The following is a 15322-nucleotide window of genomic DNA, read 5'->3' on the forward strand; positions in this document are numbered from 1 at the left end:
ACCGTTGGAGGCAGAAAAGAAGAGTGAAATTTCCAAGAAGAAGAAGAAAACCCTAGCGAAGGAAAAGGAGACATTTTTCAAGCAAGAAGTTGTTTTTCTCTCTCTTTGACTCACATGTGTGAAAATTTTAAACTGCTGAGGAGGCTAAATTTTCAGATCTACAGTGGAACTAAAATTTTGGAAGTCGGGGGCCGAAAATTCTGTGTTGTTGGTGGTTTGAAGCTAGGAGGCAAGAAGAGACTACTGAAGTTTGCAGAATCATCTTGGAAAGTTGACTTGGTGGAGGAGGAAGGTCTTTTGGTCAAGTCTAAGGTCTTGGTTTGTCTCAATTTGTTTTGAATCTATTAGTGGAAGTGTTTCACTGGGTTTTCCCCTATAGAGGGGTTTTAACCCTAACTGAGTGCCTATATCTGGTGTAGTTCATCTTCATGTTTTGATTTGATGATTGCTTGATGAAAAGAAGACAAAAGAAGTGTTGAGAAATCTAGGGGCAGCTAGATTAGGTGATTTCTCTTGCTTTGATAACTGCTTATGATGTATTTTTAACTTAACTTGATTAGCTGCTTCTTTCACTTGATTATTATTATGTTTTTATTATCAAACAGCTACCCAACAATGAAAGAACAATGAGACAAGAGGACACAAGATATAAGCTATCATACAGGGGAAAAACCTCTCCTCTTGAGAGAAAAACCCGCAAGGAGTCTTCTCTTCTTATGGAACTTCAAATGACGAATTCCAAGACCTATGACCCTTAACCAAGACCCCTCCAAGACCAAGTCGAACTTCTCTTTTAAAGAACTTTCTTCTAGCAAAGTCAACCCAAGTCAAACCAACTTCACATCTGCTACAACTTCTGAACTTCAGACCTGCAATTTATGACTGCAATTTCATCTACTGTAGAAACCCTAGTTTCTGCATGTGTGGGAGAATACAGTGTTTTTACCCTTCTCTCTTCTTCGCTTGAGATGGCTTCTTCTCTTAGGTACTTCGGCTTGCAAGGGAGACTTCTTTTAGAGACAAATCTCGACTTCCTAGTGTGACTGCGATTCGGTACTTGATGCAATAAGATTGATGCCCAGACTTAGCACGTGTGAGGAAAGAAAGCCCAAAACATTCCTTGAAATACTTTGATTTATCTCTCTTCTTGTTTCTTCCTTCTTCGCTTGATATAAGACTTCTTCTTGCATTTTGATCGAACTTCTTGGTGAATGATTAATGTCCTTGGAATGAGGTCGAGTGCTTCTATATATAGGCTTCTTTGAGTGCTCTAATAGGCCATCTTTTGAAGGTCGACTTGTTGTAGCACTATGACAAGGTCTTGGAGGGTCTTTGACTCTAATTTGACTTAAATGAAATTTTCTTTATAATATGTGACATGCCCAAAAGGGTCTTCCATACATGACAATTACTCTTATGACTTGTTGACTCAAAAACAAGCCCTATAAGCACTCAATGGGTGCTTGACCTATAAATCAAATAACCTTGAGCATGAAAACCATGCCTCAAGAATGACAATAATAATTTTTATTTTTCTCTTTACATCAAATACATAAAATCATGATTACATATGTCATTATGAAGACCGAACCTAGTTACATATTTCCACAAGAACATAAAGAAAGTTAATAAGACTACAAGAATATCACAAGTAATTATCAACATAAGAGAATCTTTCTGCCTTTCTGATTTTCTAACACATAACACCCTGTTACCCACCATCAATGGGTGACCCCATAGGAGAAACTTTTCTCCTAATCTTGTCTTCAGCCAACACCCCCTAACAGCCACCAGTGTAGCCAATATTGTGCCAATTGATCTTCGCTCCCTGAGCCAGTCATATGTCCCCTCGCCCATCTGCCAAGAGCCTATGTTTGAAAGTGGGATATCCAATCCTAAAGGTATGTCTTTCATTGTGCAATCAGGTGCTTATGCTTGTTTTTCCTTGGGCACATTGGGTATGGATTACCGGGTGACTCGGAAGGAGGACGGGCTTTAGCTGTAGTCTTGTTCCCTCACCTTAAATGGGGGGTTAATCCTCAACCCTAGTCCCATGGGACTTCTCCTACTGGCTTATAGCTTCAGGATGGGCACTAGTTGGGAAACCCCGATTTTAGTAACGCAGTTATGTTTTCCCATTTCATATTTTCCACTCCCCTCTGCACATTACATGCCCTATTTCATCATCTTCCCTCTCTAGGTCCACATGACCACTAGGTCCACAAGGCTCAAGTACTCCCCCTCCCCTTGTCCACATGTCTAGGTCAGGCCTAGAACGTTGCCTTGGAGGTTGATGCAGCTAAAAAAAAAGACTAAAGGCATATCATGGCCACCTAATTCACCGTATTCACTTCCCCCCCCCACATGTCACGAATCCATCGTGTCGAACACGATTCTCAAGAGACACATGTCCAATTCAAACCTAAACTGTGTCACAAAGTTGGGATTCGTGCCCACAAAGAATTGTGATTTTCGGACACGTGTCCGTCAAAAAGCAACCCACATGTTTGATAAAAGCCATAATTGGGCTGCTTTTGCTCATTTGAAATCATGGTTTGGGAGCCGTGGGACTATGGGAGCAACTAGAAAAGGAGATAGGCGTATTTTTGAGGTGATTCCAAGGCAGAGATAATGGTGTATGTGCACACCAACCTTCGTCTTATTTACAAGCAGAGGGAGGAGTGGTCGAAAGGAAAGACAAAGATGTGGGATGTGTTTCCTGAAGATATGGGTTTGAACAGCAGTGTTGAGTTACCATTGGCCAGCTTGGATCTTAATCACCCAGTGTTAGTGCTTGTCACTTTTGAAGGTGGTGATACTCTTGAGGGGTCATCCTCCACACCAGCAGATGCAGAGATTACATTGGATACATAGGAGGAGGATGCAGAAGAGAGCAGTGGTGGTACTAAGTTGATGAGCTAAAGGCACAACCCATAGCCTGTTGGCAGCAACCTATGAAATTCTTCCTTCCTTTTCTACGATTTTAGGTTCTAGTGCCTACCTTGTTTTGTATTTGCTATTTTCCATTAGCATTCTTAGTCAGGAGTCATCGAAACTCAGTACCTATGTAATGCATTTTTATTTTGATGACCTAACGAGAAAACGACAGTTTATGGTTAATTTCTAGTTGTAAACTTGTATCATTGATGAATCATGATTGTATGCATAATGTTACAAACTTACAAGGTACATGTATGAATCTATGATTGAATTTGTTACTTGTATCATCATAAGATTTTGTGTAATCTAATATCATAATATGATGTATCTATTAATTTTTTAAATATATTTCATATTATTTATATATAATATATAGTATATAATGTGTCCTACATGTCTTGTTATGGGGATCTCCATGATTGAATTTGTTACTTGTATCATCATAAGATTTTGTGTAATCTAATATCATAATATGATGTATCTATTAATTTTTTAAATATATTTCATATTATTTATATATAATATATAGTATATAATGTGTCCTAATGTCGCATTTTCGTGTCCTGCGTGTCCCATGCCCCGTGTCAGACTCGCATTTTCGTGACCTGCGTGTCCCATGCCCCCGTGTCAAGTGACTTAGATTGCCACATATAAAAGGTAAGAATACCACAAAAAGCAAAAGATGGCCAGGACACTCTATTAGCCCATGGGCAAAAGCCAAACCTGAGCTCTACCGCTTATCATTATGGCCATCACACGGGTTCCTAGGTCCCCCTTGAGTGCCCCCCGCATCATTAAGGAACTCATGCATGTCCCAACCACTGGTGGGCGATGAACTGGCCCACCTTAAGGGGGTAATCATTACTTATATCATACACACCATGCTCTCATCCCTTGGAGCCCCGAGCAATATAATAAAAAGAAAATCAGGAAAAGGCAAAAGGCAAATGAAAATGGGTGGAAAAACAAAGGTCGAGGTAACTCATGTACCACAATTGGTCCCTCCTACATCTATACACCCAAATGTGTGGACGTCCCTCATCATTACCACCCTCGAACGCATGGCATTTGGCCTTGAGACCCTTGTCTCCCACTCCACTTCATCATCATCCACATGACCCCTATCACTTGAAGCATGTACCTTGAACATGTTTTTCCCTTTAGGGGCTGGGAACACCTAATAGGGTTGTTTATTAGCCACTCCTACCTAGGGAGGTAACACTATTACATGCTCAAAGCCCCAAATTTGGAAGGAAAGTCCATTATGAAGTCTCATTTGTGCCCTTGACTAACAAGCTTGGGTCACTTAGATGCACTAATGAATTATTGTACCTAAAGGTAAGGAGACACATTGGATCTTATGTGTAATTGGCAAGTGGTTTCATCATGGACTAGGCAACTCAACTAGGGCCCAAGCCCACCAGAGGATCATATTGACACTTGTAGGGGATGAGTTGAGAACCATGGGACTTCTTCATGTGATAAAGCAATATCTCATGTCATGGGAACCCTCAACACCTTCAACAGCTTGTTCATTGCCCCACATTATTCACGAGATGATGCACTTGCACTAGCATTGCCCCCAGTTGACTTAGCAGTGTGCACATGGTTTGGCAGCTGATCTGAGGCCCAGAGGAGGTATGTCTCATCCTTGAGACATAGGAGGGAAAGAACCATCGTCGATGCCCTCGTTTGGAGCAATTTACAAGCTTATTTTTCACCAGGGGACCCATGAGACCAGTATTTGTGCCCCAGATCCACTTTGGAGCACCACATGATGACTTACATGTACATAAAGGGGCCATCCCCTTGTGCATCATTTATGGAGCCCTCACTTAGAGGACTCAATGTGGCTTCCCAACAGCGTTATTTCATCATGATGTCATCATTTCGGCCTACTAATGGATGGCTTTCTCATTACTTTATTAGCTACTTGGTGGTCTTGTGACCAAGGCTTGTATCTAGCACATTATTTTATAAATTTTCGGGCTAATTAGGCTAAATTGAATTAATAAAGACTCATATGAATAGAGATAGCTCTCATTGTGAGAGAGCATCATCATCACTTGGATCTTCTCTCTTGTAAAAGGATTTTGCACTTTTCTCTTGGATGCTAGTGGAGACTTTTGATGCATTTTGATATCTTTGGAAGCTAAATTTCGATCTATCTTGGAGTTACTTCTTTTTTGTGGTTGAATATATCTCTTGTCATCTTGTAAGTGCTATCTTGTTGAACAAATTTATTAGAGTAATGTTTAATGTGTGGAATTATTGCAACTAGTTAATTCTCTTGTGCCCTAATTTATTGAATATCATTGTAAAAGGTTATTTGGTTGTAAATTGCACATGCTACTCATTGCATGACAATAGATGAATGTTCAAAGTGGATGGGGTTTTGTTCCTCTTCTTCCATGAAAAGCCATAGATGTTGAGAAGGTCATTGTTGAAGAATGGTTGCTAGAGCATCGCTCTTTGGCCACCTTGAAGATGAATTTGGCAATTATTGAATCATCATACACTCCATAGCCCAAGGATTAGGCCCTGGTCCAAGCAAAATTGGTGATCAACCTTTCCTTCCTCCTCTTTTCTTCTCTACAAAAATTCCAGCCCCTTTCCTAGACAGCGACCTAGGGCACCCAACGAAATCCATTAGAGGAGGAATTTTAAGATTCCGCTTGGATAGAACTCTTCCTTAGTGTTTCCTCTTGGAGACCTCAAATTTTGGTGGAATTCTCACAGTAAATTCTCAAGAAATATTATGCCCTAGGTGTGCCCTTGAAGGGAAACCTAATTAGTTTTCCTTGGATAAGGTGGTCTTCCTAAGGGTCATATGAACATAGTATTTGGCGGAATAAATCATACAATGTTGTTTTTCCATGATACTGGAGTCTGGGATAGAATCTTAAATCATTGACGCTACCAATCCAAGTATCACAACAAGACTACTTGGCACAGCGAAACAATATACAGCAGTAAATCTATTAGTGCACAAAATATACACTAATTTTTACAACAACACAACTTCGTTATATTAATCAAACTAATAATACAATAGTCTAGGGTCCCGCACCAAGGATAATGACCCTCATAGATCCACTAGCACAAGACAATAACAACTAGGGCTTGGTGTTTGTCGTGATGACCACCAATCTACCCTGAACAAAGTACTCTGACCGTCTAGCTGATGTAGAGCGCTGCACAGTTGCCTTGGTCGTACCTTGTGCACATAAGCCTGATCCTTTGGCTCCCGATCTGCAGCGACACAACTCTGCCTCTATCAATGAACCAACTCCATTACATCACTGAACTCGGCTCCACCTGCTCTCTCATTGATCGTTAGTCCTTCAACACATCAACACATCAAGATTGCTATCGAGTTTTTCACAACTCCATTTGTGAACAACTCTCAATTGCCCACTGTTGCTCCTCAGCTCTTTTGGGACTTTCTTCCCACTAGTGCCTTCCTATGTTGCCCGATGAAGACACACTTAGGGCAAGGACTTCCCATTATCACTGTCAAATGTCCTTCTCCAACAATGAACTTAGGGCATGGAGGATTGCCCAACTTTTGTTGTAGATGTCCTTCTCCACAAGGCAAGTCTAGGGCTACAAACTACTCTTGGCTTATTGGACCTTTGAACTCTTCTTCTGCCACTTCTAACAATCCCTTAGTCCTTCAGGAGACTTGTTACTAGGGCTTGAAGCAAGCCTCTACGATCCTCCACAAGTTGTTCTTTAGGCTGCTACAACTCTGCCATTTCTAGACCAACTTGGTCCACTCTCACGCTGCCCTCCAGCAAACCAGGAGCGTCCAATACAATGTCCTCTCCTAGGACCTCTCATCCACTAGCATCCATCCATCAACAAGGTGACGTCTATAACTCACTGTTGCTACCCCCTTGACCTCGATTTTTGTGCTTCTAGAAGACTGCTAGGGCACACCAACAACCCTAAACCACTGCTCCAAACCTGTGTAATCTTCTCCCAATGGGTTGCTCCCTTCGTTGTCCAAATCTAGGCACCCAAACACTAATCTAGGGCTTGAGGCTTCTCCTAATGTACCCTATAGCAACATTGTACCAACAACACTCTAGAACAGTCCCAAAACCATGGAAGAAACCATGTCCAAATTATCCTTTGTCATGGGAAAATGCAGCCTATAGAGAAGGCCTCCTTTGAGGCTCCATGCCCTCCAAACAGCCCCCCAATATGTTGTTATAGCAACCTCCTTTCTACGGCCTATTACAGAGATGCTCCACACACTAATGCACAAAAAACACAATACTTACCTCTGTACCAGTGGCTCTGTCCAACAAGAAGGACGCACCCAAAAACAAGAGAAAAACATGCCAAACAGTCCTCCTAGCCTCCACATATGATGCATCAGACCTGCGCTTTTCCTCCTAAGGAAACCGCACCCAAACTCAAAGATATTCGCTCTTGCGTCCTTGTTGCCTCAGTTGTTGTCCTATTCAGAGTTTATCTTGATGGTTTCATGCACTTGGATGTGACAAATAGGTTTCCATCTCACCTCTATTTATATCTTCTTATAGGGCAATGTCTATCCCAACAAAGGGTCTCCTCAAGTCAAGGCCAACTTGACTTCTCTAGACAATTTTCCCACACATAACTTCAAATATTCATGACTTGACTTTTAGACCTCGGATTTCAATGATTTTCATTGCTCCTTGCTCCTCTCAGTGTCCTCTATCATCTCCATCAATCACATGTTAAATTCTCCTCACGGTTTCACACCCACATGCTTGGGTGCAAAGCCCACAAACTTGGGTTCTAAGCTCACACATATTCGTGTGCCCATTCCTCCAAAACCCACTAGCCTAGGGTTTTGGAGTACCTCTCAAGCTACAAATCTCAACATACAAGACCGTTTACCCTCTCCTGCCTTAACCTAGTGAGCACCTTGGAGGATCTCCTCCCACGATTATTCCTAAACCCTAGGTCCTAAGTTGCAAGAAATGTTTGAGAGGGGTCCATTTCTGGCCGAAAACGAAACGGAAACGAGGAAACTCGTACCGTACGACCTGGAAACGCGTTTTCGGCTGTACTAGCCCATTTCTCGAGGAGGAAACATGGCCAGTACATCCGGAAACACGTTTCCAGGTCGTACAATGGAGTTTCCGCTTCTAATTTTTTATTTGGGCAACTAAAATATCTTCTGGATGCTTCTAGATGCCTCTCAAGTTATAAATAAGAGGATTTTCTGAGTGGAGCAGCCTAATGTTCAAACCTATGGCCCTAGTGTTGATATGCAATTCATTCTCCTTTATTTTTCATTTTCATCCTTTTACTTAAATTTTTAACATTACCATGAAATGACTCAGGATGTTTGAGAGTGGTTTCGCCCTCATTGGATTTCATATGGAGAAAGTAGAATTTTAGATCTCACTCAAAATCCAGCAGACTTATCTGTTTTTCAGGATTTCAGGATTGGGGGGATTACAATGTTTCCATTGGATTTTGTCATGTACTAGGGTATGGAACTTGTATTTAATCAAGAGAACCAAGCCCTCTATGCAGGGGAGACTCCCAACAGTCAAGAGCACATAGGGTACTAGGGTATGGAACTTGTATTTAATCAAGAGCACTAAGGTCATTCGACTATGTAGGAGGAGACTCCCAATCAAGCACGAGACAAGAAATTAGAAATTTCTCGTGGCTGATTTTTGATATTGCTATTTTCATTATGTGATCATTCATGAGTAAATGTGATGTAAATTTAGAGACTTATAGTTTATGCATTGACAATTGACAATTTAATCATAATGTAATAAATTAGAATGTATCATATATGCTTTATGATTGCACATATTTCTTACATGTCCTCAGATATATATATATATATATATATATATATATATATATATATATATATATTGTGTTTCTCCATTTCCAAAATTTGGGGAGGTCACATTTTGTACCAGTGCCCGTTTCGGAAACTCGTACCCATTTCCCCGTTTCATGCAACTTAGCCTAGGTCTAGCGTAGGCTATTTCTAGGTCTCTTAAGTGAAGTGAAAATCCTATTTCAAGTGACAAATCACCTTACAGAGTTTCTTGAGAGGTCCTATATCACATTTGGAATCTTGACCTTAGGTGAGCTCATTATTATTGCAAATCCCGAGCCCTAAGTCTTGATTTCCATCTTAGGTCTTTCTTGGAGAGCCTTTAGCTTCTTGGGAACATTGAGCATTGATTGAGCCTCTCCTTGAATGGACCTCATGAAATCACTCCATACATAGTAATTGGAATATCCATTATAAGTGATTTCATCATACTGGGACTCCTCCCATCGATGAAATTCCGTAAAGAGAAGGGGACATTGACTAGGGTGACAATGGGTCCTTGTCCCATTGTTGTCATTTGGTCTAGTTGTTGTCCCATAGGGGTTCCCCTCCTAGCCCTGCTAGATTGTATGGCAACATTTTTGGCGTCGTTGTCGAGGAGGAAGCAAGTCTACCTCCTTGGTTAAGTATTTGAAGAGGTGATCCCTTTAGTGACAAGATAGATCCTCTTCCTACAACTCCTCAATTGCTCACTTACGAAGATCACAAAGAAAACATAGCTCTCGTAACTAGAGTTGCTGCTAAAAGGGATACTCAACGAGAACATTATCCCCTTGTTGAAAGGCACCTTTTTCCTGACAACATGAATACCAACACTAACCAAAATCAAAATCAAACCCAGATCCCTAAGCATAAGAAGTGGAATATGGTAGCCTTCAAACCTCTAGATTTTAGTGGAATTCTCGATGCTCCTCACACATTACTTGAGAAGCATAATGAGTGGCTACCAAAGTTTAGAGGGAATGTTGATCAAAACACTGAAGTCTGAAACACATGTAGAAAACTTCTTATAGGCAGTGGGCCCTCGATGGATCGAAGACGAAGATGTAGTGATGATGTTATTTGCTTTGACTTTTGAAGGAAACATTAGGGATTGGTACCTTATTCTTCCTCCAGCCAGTATCAATGAATTTGACCAATTTGAAGATATCTTCAAGAAAATATGGGCCATGGATGTTGAAGGGACCTACGTCATTGAAAAATTCTACCACCTGAAAATGAAAAGAGATGAAGATGTTAGAGATTTTATCCAAGTGTTTGATAGAATTGTCATGGATATCCCTGATCGCCTCAAACCCACCGATGGCTAAATTCTAGACAAATTCATTAAGGCGGTCCAAGGACACCTAACATATCAACTTAGGGATAAGAAGTTGAATACTCTTACCGAAGCAAAAGAAATTGCTATTGAAATCGAACAAAACCTAAATGTTGCCTGTCATGTCCCTTCTCAAACACATTAGTAACAGGGTGTTGCTACACAATTTTGCACATTTTTTACTAAGGAAAAGGGCCCCACACTTTCGACTTAGGGACTTAGGAGCCAAATCGACTTTATTTAGTTGCTAGTGGAATGTGGGGGCCACCCACATAGGAGTTCGAATTAGCCATTCAATATGCTTGGAGGGAAAATCGAATGGGTGGATGGAGGGGCCCACATGAGGCTAAGGGGGCCCAAGGAGTTATAAAGAGAGATCAGCTCTCATTTTGTTTGGGATTCTGATTATTTTGACAAACAAACTCATTTTGTACGCTCTGTTGTTCAGCGAGTCTACCGGTTGTTTAGCCACGAGTCTTCCGCAGGGAAGATTCAACCTCTTCTTCGGGGGACCATCCATGCCCGCCCTAGGGAGGCTGTTACACAGGAGTTTCCAGGGAGTCTGGTACAGTCACACACTTCAGTCATCAGCGCAAGGAGGAACTGCGTATTCCTGGGATTCACAGCTTGCTGGGAGAGCCGGGAATAGACCAGCAAAGGGATTCACAGCTTGTTGGGAGAGCTGGGAGTTGAGGAGGCAACGTAGAAAGGGCAACTCTGCTGGAGTAGCAGCCAACTAGACCAGCACAGCAGTCAGCGCAGAGGCCACTGTAGCAGCAAACTCGTGGCGCTGGGAGAGCAGTCATCCGGACCAAGGGTCATCCGGGAAGCAAGGAGTTAGTCAGTACAAGTGGACCCAGTGTTCTAGGGGTATTTTCAGAGGGATTGGCAAGCTATTTCCTGCAAGTCAAATTTGGCTGTAGCAGCTGGGGAGAGGCTCCAAGGAGGCCGAAAATCCAAAGTCAAAACCAAAGAAATTCCCTTTTGGGTTTTTCTAGGTTTTGTCCAAGGAGTCTAAGGCTGAAAGAATATAATTTTCTAGGCAGTTTTTGGGCACATTCCAACAGGTCAAAGTTAGCAGATCAGTAGTTTTGCTGAGACAGCGCAGTGCAAGTGGTGCAGCAACTGAACAGCCATCATCTCAGCTATTCCATCACCTGGGTTTAGTCCAGCTTGTCCTTAAGACAAACCCAGGTGCACCACTACATTCATATTGTATCCATTGCTCTCAAATTTAATAATATATGGCTCAGCATTTCCAGATTTACAGTGTTTCCATGGTTGTGGAATGCCTATTTTTAATTTTATGTTGTTACAATGTTTATTTGTTTAAATAACACTAATATTCCTACTTAGGAACATTACAGTGGTATCAGAGCCATAATCTTGGCTCATCCTGTGGGAAAGATTAGAATCAAACAACATGGTGGTCACCTAGAATGAGGTGGTGAGGATACAACAAATGATGATTGATGTGGGGAAGAAGTTGATTCATTCCTCAGTTGGGAATCCAGACATGATTGCAACTGATGTGGAGTTATTGGGGGGAAACTAGAGGGAATACCAATCATTGGGTCATGGCATTCAGGCGTCCCTCTCTTTCTAGGAATTCTGTGAACTAAGGGGTATGCACAAACCAATGGAGATTCAGTGAGATTTTGCAGGGATGACGAAAAGTATTAAGAAGAAAAATGAAAGAGTAGTAGGGGCCATGGTTGGCAAAGAGATAGTTGAGCATACACCCATTGATGATATTCGGGGTTGTGACCGAGTTCTCAGGTGATAACAATGCACCGCAGGTCGGTGAGGTGTTGAAAGTCAGCGCCATTGTTGTTGAGGAGCCGATAGGTACAAAGGCCTCCAGATCTATGATGGAGTTGCCAGACGACAGTCACCTACAGCTGACTAGTGAGCATATCGTGCATATTGGGTTGTCTATGGAGGAGTAGTCGAAGGCTCATGTCAAGCCTGTGATGGAGGAGGATGTGCAACCATCCCTTGGGCTAGCCATTGATGAGGGGCAGCATAGAGACCACATGTTGGGATTTCAGCACAGTTCGCTTCAGAGGCACACTGACAAGATCTACAACGCTACCAGCCCATCCATGGCATAGGATTGAGAGAGGCGGAGTTGTCTAGACATACCAAAGGGGATGACCAGGTTAGTAGCATTGTTGGGTCACCTTTGCCCATTGGAGAGAGAGAGACAGAGCTACCTAGTCAAATCTCATGTGTTGACCTGGGTAGTGGGATGAGACGGTCAGAGTTGCACAAGATGCAACATCCGCATGTCGGGCTTGTTCTATGTGCTAGAGTTTGTGCATTTGATCCCTCTCTTGGGGTTGGATGGCGAGAGATTCTAAGTTGGTACCTAGTGGAGTGGGCTAGACTCATGGAGATGGTCGTAGTTCAGAGTAAAGCTCAGTGGGAGCTCTCAGACATTGAGGGTGTTGGAGGCCCAAGTTGGCATTGGGATCCAGGCGAGGCTTCCTATCTGATATCAGACATGTGGGATGGCTATGGCATTGATGAGGTAGTCAACCCCATGCCTGAGCGCATGCATTCCTTAGGGGAGCTCCAGTTGACACTAGTGGCCAAGTGGTTTGTGAGCAGAATCCATTGGTTGTTTTGGCATGTTGGTTGCGCATGGGGGCGCAGGATGATTAACATTCTCTGGCAAGAGCTGGTTCGAGGAGGTGGCATGGGTAGGCCACCAGACCGGATATTGTATGGAGACGATGTTCTCCCATTGAGGTTTAGGACTCAGGGGTCACAGACGATCGGCACAACAAAGATATCCCCCCTAGTAGGAGTGGAGTTAGGGTGCTCAGGTCTACTAGGATGGACGAGGGGACATGACGCGTGTCATGGTGGGGTCACTATCAGAGTGGTGGACACTTTGGCACATGCAGGATACCATATGTTATAGGGTGGTATGATAATAGGCAGTGGTACACAAGACTACACAGAGTTAGGTCGTAGCGTTCAGTGTTATATAGAGAGATGTGGCCTGTTGCATACAGACCCAATTCTAGGCCATAGCACCCAGTGGTGTGCAGGGCTATGCGGCGAGGAGCAGTGGTCTACAAAGGAGCATGGAAATACATGGTGGTATACCATAGCATGTCGGTTTACACTATGGGGTAGGAGGAGTGACTCACATCGCATTGAGGACGTGCGGGGAGTGACAGGTGCAGTGACACAAGCAGGACACAGGAGGGTACAGGATGGTATAGCCGTAATCGGGGGTATCCAGTGGTTTACAGGGATAGGTTGCGGCATACAGTGGCATTTCATGGAGTGCAGTGGTACTTGGTGGCATGCGACACACAATGCGTGCAACCGGCTCTTGGAGCTTTGCCTCCAGGGAGACTTATGGACAAGGATAGTAGATGTACCATTGGCGCAACTCACCTAGGATCGATGAGGACATTGTCGAGCATTTGGGGACACCATGTTTAGTGGAGGCAGGACCTCGAGGGAGTTATCAATAGTTCCAAGGCAGAGAGAGGGTCGTCCGTAGGATTACTCTTGAGCACTCTGGCAGACTCTTGATCATACTCTTTAGGACATACCCACCCATCATCCTCCAGTGTTGCTTACAATCGCGGAGAGTTTGGTTGTTTCACTTTGACACTCTCCATTCAAGCAGCAAGGCATGGGTGGCTCACCCTAGGCACTTGGATGAGACACCACGTGTCATGGGCCGAGAGGAGACTCTCCAGTTGAGACACTTGGTAGGTGCACGAGTTGACGGTTACAGACTTAGGGATGGCATGGTTGATTGTCGAGGTAGCATATGTTCCACACCTAGGTTCACACTTGGGGAGGTGACCGAGAGGGAGTTACATGATGCTTTTTCAATTGGCCAGCTTGAGGCGTTAGGGGAGCATGAGGTGGGGAGGACAGCAGTCCTTGTTGGCAAGATGATGCCTAGGCTTCTGGCAGTACCCGAGCACATCATCAAGAGCTAGGATAGCAGATCTTGCTATGTGATTTGGCAGGCACAGAACAGTTGGATATTTGCGGCACGGGTTCTTGATGCTCAATGCCTACCTATTAGATACCTACAAGAGGCAGCGACAAGGCACAAAGGGGTCCCAAAAACTAGCAGCATATCACAGTGACAGACAGAGAGGATTGGGGTTTGTGGACCTCCAGTATGGTTATGGGATCCAGGGATCCAATGGATTGGTGGGATACTCCACTCCTCAGTGAGCATGGTCGGGATAACAAGCGGACTGATTCATTCACAGGCAGACACATGGGGGATCGTTGAAGTCCTAACTATAGGACAAGGCAGATTGTTGCTCAGGATTTGGGTTAGCCATGGAGTGATAGGCGCTAGCACTATTGAGTCACTTTGGCAAGATTGGCCTAGCCTCAATCATCGCATAGATTATGGTCGAGAGTTATGGGAGAGGAGGTTTTGGTACGAGCATGCTAGGCAGTCATTCATGACCAGAGTGTCACGATGTCAGTAGGATAGGTTCCTTCTGTGATGGGCAAGGGATTCTGGCATAACAGGGCTGAGCAGTTCAACTACTCGTAGAGGTGAGTTGGTTTCTACAGGGGAGGGTCATGCAGATCTTCCATTTGGTTTTAGTGATTCATTGATGGTGTGGGAACTTCACCGATGTGGCAGGGTGATCGACAGGAGGAGATCACGAGAGGCACGGGTAGACAAGGGTTCAATTTCACCAAGATTGGATTCCATCTTCAGGGGTTTAGTCTTGTAGTGCATGAGATGGACTATTCGATAGAGAAGCTTCATGAGGATTTGGGCAGAGTTTTACATCGTCAGGATGCTCTACTTATTGGTGATAGACACAGGGGTTCTAATGCCCATATCTGGCAGGATAGTGAGTGGAGCAAGGGGGGCTTCACGTTGATCAGGTTGGCTTGGGATCCTGGTATCGAGGGACTCCTTCACTATAGTATAGTACAATGATCAGGGACGATCCAACGGCACATTTGGGACCCTGATGAAGTTTGCAGTGATAGTGGGGGTCCACAGTCAGAGAAGGTGTTTGTTCAGGCATTACTTGAGGACAAGCGACGTTTGGTGCAATGGAAGAACTTGCCAAATGAGGATGCCGCATGGAGGGTGAGCATATTTTGGAGCACCCAGCTTTGAGGTTGCTTGAAGGCAAGCAACATTTGGGAGGGGAGGATTGTCATGTCCCTTATGAAACAGATTA

This window comes from Pinus tabuliformis, chromosome 3_2 (genome assembly GCF_031772625.1).
Source record: "Pinus tabuliformis cultivar Carrire ecotype Pingquan chromosome 3_2, CPIR1, whole genome shotgun sequence".
Lineage (NCBI taxonomy): Eukaryota > Viridiplantae > Streptophyta > Pinopsida > Pinales > Pinaceae > Pinus > Pinus tabuliformis.